The 4,433-nt window shown below is 49.4% G+C and overlaps 1 long non-coding RNA gene across 1 annotated transcript; it reads right to left on the bottom strand.

Moving 5' to 3' along the window:
• Positions 1-635: 635 nt before the first annotated feature.
• Positions 636-4,433, bottom strand: LOC135970629 (uncharacterized). The gene is made up of 2 exons (XR_010586418.1): positions 1,790-4,433; positions 636-1,008 (listed from the first exon to the last, which is right to left on the bottom strand). It is a non-coding gene; the product is annotated as an uncharacterized lncRNA (long non-coding RNA).

The following is a 4,433-nucleotide window of genomic DNA, read 5'->3' as shown; positions in this document are numbered from 1 at the left end:
GAAGTTGCAGTGAGCCGAGATGGCACCACTGCACTCTAGCCTGGGAGACAGAGTGAGACTCTGTCTCGACAAACAAACAAACAAACAAAACCTCAAACCTTTTAGGAAACTCAGGCCAAACTACAATGGAGGGACCTGCCCAAGGTCACTGAGCTACTGTAGTAGGTGTCAGAGCTGGAACTAGAACTCAAGACTCTGGCGAGGCCCTATCCAGCTCCAGCCAATTCACTTCCCCAAAGGAAAGGATGTTTCCAGTCCCTCCTCGCCAACTCCCAACCATGGGTGAAGGTCCCTGGGGCGAGGGTGGACAGGGACCCCCAGGACCCCACATCAGTAGCGTTTTACATGGAGCAGTTATTGGTGGGGTTATTTTTACTGGAAAACTTTGAGGAGAAGTTTTATAATTGAATACATGTAAATACATTAGGAAATATAGTGTAGAACGCCCATGAAAAGTAAAGTCTCAAGGACATTTTGCTTTTTTAGTGGCAGCTTCAGGCTTCTCTCCTAAAGCTCGAGGGGGTGGGTGGGCATGTCTATTTGCTCCTTTGTTTGTTTGGCAATCTGGGAGGAAAAATATTAGAAGCACTGGTCTAATGAATGGTTCTGCCTTAAGCCGGGTGATAATGATCTGGTTCCTTTGTTATGTATCTTTTTATTCCATAATGGATTAGAAACAGCTTATAACAAAAATAATAAATAACAACAAACTATGAAATTAAAAAGCAGGCGGGGCACGGTGGCTCACGCCTGTAATCCTAGCACTTTGGGAGGCCAAGGGGGGTGGATCACGAGGTCAGGAGTTTGAGACCAGCCTGGCCAACATAGCGATACCCCGTCTCTACTAAGAAATACAAAAAAATTAGCCAAGCATGGTGATGCGTGTCTGTAGTCTCAGCTATTCGGGAGGCTGAGGCAGGAGAATCGCGTGAACCCGGGAGGTGAAGGTTGCAGTGAGCCAAGATTGTGCCACTGCACTCCAGCTTGGGCAACAGAGTGAGACTTCGTCTGTGAAAAAAAAGAGAGAAATTAAAAAGCAGAACCAGCGGAAAAGGGACTTTAAATAAGTCAGTTTGGGCATGAGGAGGAAGAGGGCCAGGAATAAACAAATAAACATACATAAGATGGCAATGAATGCTGAGGAAAAAAATTAAGCAGGGTAATGAGAATAGAGGGTGTGGAGGAGGAAGGGCATTGCCCTTTATTTATTTATTTATTTATTTATTTAGAGACAGGGTCTCGCTGCGTCACCCAGGCTAGAGTGCAGTGGTGTGATCTCAGCTCACTCAATTGCCCCAGCTCAATCAATCTTCCCACCTCAGCCTCCCAAGTGGCTGGGACTATAGGTGCACGCCACCATGCCCTGCTAATTTTTTTTATTTTTAGTACAGACGGGGTTTTACCATGTTGCCCAGGTTGGTCTCAAACTCCTGGTCTCAAGCCATTCACCCACCTCAGCCTCCCAAAGTGCTGGGATTACAGGCATGAGCCACCATGCCCAGCCTGGGATATGGTCCTTTAATGGAGTGATTATGGAAGGCCTGTCCTCTCCAAGAAGGTGACATTTGAATTGAGACCAATGGAAAAGAGCATTGGGTGGCACAGGATAGCCAGTGCAAAAGCCCTGAGGCAAGAGTGGGCTTAGCGTATTTAAGAAGTTCAGTGTGGCCAGCATGGAGTGGTAAGGGGCAGGAGTGAGAGAGGGTGGGAGCACGTGGGGTCTTGTGGGCATCCTAATGATAACAGTGTTTACCATGAAGGGGTGGGCCAAACAGAGGAGTGAGATCACCTGACTTAGGTTTAACAGGCTCATCCTGGACGCTGTGTTAAGAATTGACTTCCTGTAATCCCAGCACTTTGGGAGGCCAAGGTGGGCGGATCACGAGGTCAGGAGTTCGAGACCATCCTGACTAACATGGTGAAACCCCATCTCTAGTAAAAAATACAAAAAAAAAATTAGCTGGGCGTGGTGGCGGCCGCCTGTAGTCCCAGCCACTCGGGAGGCTGAGGCAGGAGAATGGCGTGAACCCGGGAGGTGGAGCCTGCAGTGAGCCGAGATCGCGCCACTGCACTCTGGGCCACAGAGCCACACCCTGTCTCCAAAAAAAAAAAAAAAAGAAAGAAAGAAATGGTAGGTTTATCTTAAAGTTAAACTGACAAGATTTGCCAAGGGATTGGAAGTGGTGTGTGAAGAGTTGTCAGGGAAGAATGCGGCTCCACGCCCTGAGGTGGAGAAGGCTCTGGGTGTGGGAAGCCAGGCGGGACTCAGGTGTTCAGCTGTGCACCTGTTAAGTGCGAGATGCCATTAGGCAGCCAAGTGGAAACACTGAGTTGGTAGCTGGCTCCATGAGTGGTATTCGGGGGAGGGCTGGAAGTCATCAGGGTGGGTGAGAGTTGAGGATGTCATGTCTATTATCCCAGGCTTACCTCTCGATAGATCCAAGGAAAAAACCCATCTAGAATAATTGAAAGGATTGTTGGACTGCAGTTCCCTGCCTTCCTGAACAGCTTCATCCCATCTGGTGGTTGTGTTCTTTTTGGTTTTGTCAATATTGTTTTCTTTTTTTTTTGAGACGGAGTCTTGCCCTAGGACCCAGGCTGGAGTGCAATGGCACTGATCTCGGCTCACTGCAACCTCCGCTTCCTGGATTCAGACGATTCTCCTGCCTCAGGCTCCTGAGTAGCTGGGATTACAGGTGCCCACCACCACGCCCAGCCAATTTTTGTATTTTTAGTAGAGACGGGGTTTCACCATGTTGGCCAGGCTAGTCTTGAACTCCTGACCTCAAATGATCCACCCACCTCAACTTCCCAAAGTGCTGGGATAACAGGCGTGAGCCACCATACCTGGCCGAGATTCTTTTCCCCCTCAAATCAATCAGAATACATCTTCACTGTTTGTTTTGTCGAATTTCCTCAAGCTAGACTATAGGAATGTTCTGGAAGACAGCGTTGTAACATTTCAGAGCCCCAGAGCCCAACTCCCTGCATAACAACCCTGGCTCTCTGGCTTGCTAGCTCGGTGACCTTGGACAAGTTACAGAGCCTTTGGTAACAAAAGTGCCTGCCTCTTGGGGTTGTTGGGAGGATCGTATGAAATCATATGCGTAAAGTGCTTAGAATCGTGCCTGGTACCTAATAAGTTGTTGCAGGACAGGCTCCCCAGGAGACTGAGGTTTGCGTGCAGCAAGATTGCTGGGAGTGCCCTCAGGACGCACACCAGTGTGGGAGAGGGAGAAGTGGGCACAGAGCAAAGCTGGGCTGCCTGCACTTGCAATGGAGGGGCGCCCTGGTCTGCAAGGACCTTCAGAGTTGTCCTGCATTGAGGGGAGGGACTTAGTGAATGTGAGCTGCCTCTAGGGAGTGGGCATGACCTTGGGTGAGGTGACTCTCCCCTGGAAGGACAATTCCTGGGGAGGGACTGCCAGCTGCTGGCTGGGGTGTGAAAGCTTCAGTCCTAGAAAGGGATAGGGTCAGGGAGACAGTGTAGCATCCATTGTGAGTGCTTGCTGACCACTATCATGAGGCTTGATTGAAACAGAAGCAAGCCTGGGCAACACAGCGACACCCCATCTTTTTTTTTTTTTTTTTTTTTTGAGACAGATTCTCACTCTGTCGCCAGGCTGGAGTGCAGTGGTGCAATCTCGGCTTACTGCAACCTCCGCCTCCTGGGTTCAAGTGATTCTCCTGCCTCAGCCTCCCGAGTAGCTGAGACTACAGGTGCGTGCAACCACGCCCAGCTAATTTTTGTTTTTTTGTTTTTTGTTTGTTTTTTTTTTTTTGAGATAGAGTCTCGCTCTGTCGTCCAGGCTGGAGTGCAGTGGCGCGATCTCCACTCACTGCAAGCTCCGCCTCCTGGGTTCACGCCATTCTCCTGCCTCAGCCTTCCGTGTAGCTGGGACTACAGGTGCCCACCACCGCGCTCAGCTAATTTTTTGTATCTTTAGTAGAGAGGGGTTTCACCATGTTGGCCAGGATGGTCTTGATCTCTTGACCTCATGATCCGCCCACCTCAACCTCTCAAAGTGCAGGGATTACAGGTGTGAGCCACCATGCCCGGTCGACACCCCATCTTTAAAAAAAAAAACAAAAAAACATGTTTTTAATTAGTCAGGCATGGTGGTGCGCACCTGTAGTCCCAGCTACTCAGGAGGCTGAGGTGGGAGGATCACTTGAGTCCAGGAGTTCAAGGGTTCAGTGAGCCATGATCATGCCACTGCACACCAGCCTGGGCAACAGAGTAAGACCCTGTCTCTGAGAGAGAGAGAGAGAGAGAGAGAGAGAGAGAGAGAGAGATGCAAAGGTATCATTTTTATTTTTAAATATTTTTTGAGATGAGGTCTCACTATGTTGCCTAGGCCAGTCTCAAACTCCTGGGCTCAAGCGAGCCTCTCAAGTAGCTAGGGCTATAGGCATGCACCACTGCACCTTGC

Source organism: Macaca fascicularis, chromosome 4 (assembly GCF_037993035.2).
Source record: "Macaca fascicularis isolate 582-1 chromosome 4, T2T-MFA8v1.1".
Taxonomy (NCBI): domain Eukaryota; kingdom Metazoa; phylum Chordata; class Mammalia; order Primates; family Cercopithecidae; genus Macaca; species Macaca fascicularis.
Note: the sequence above shows the minus strand (reverse complement) of the source record. Positions and strands in the feature narration are given on the sequence as shown.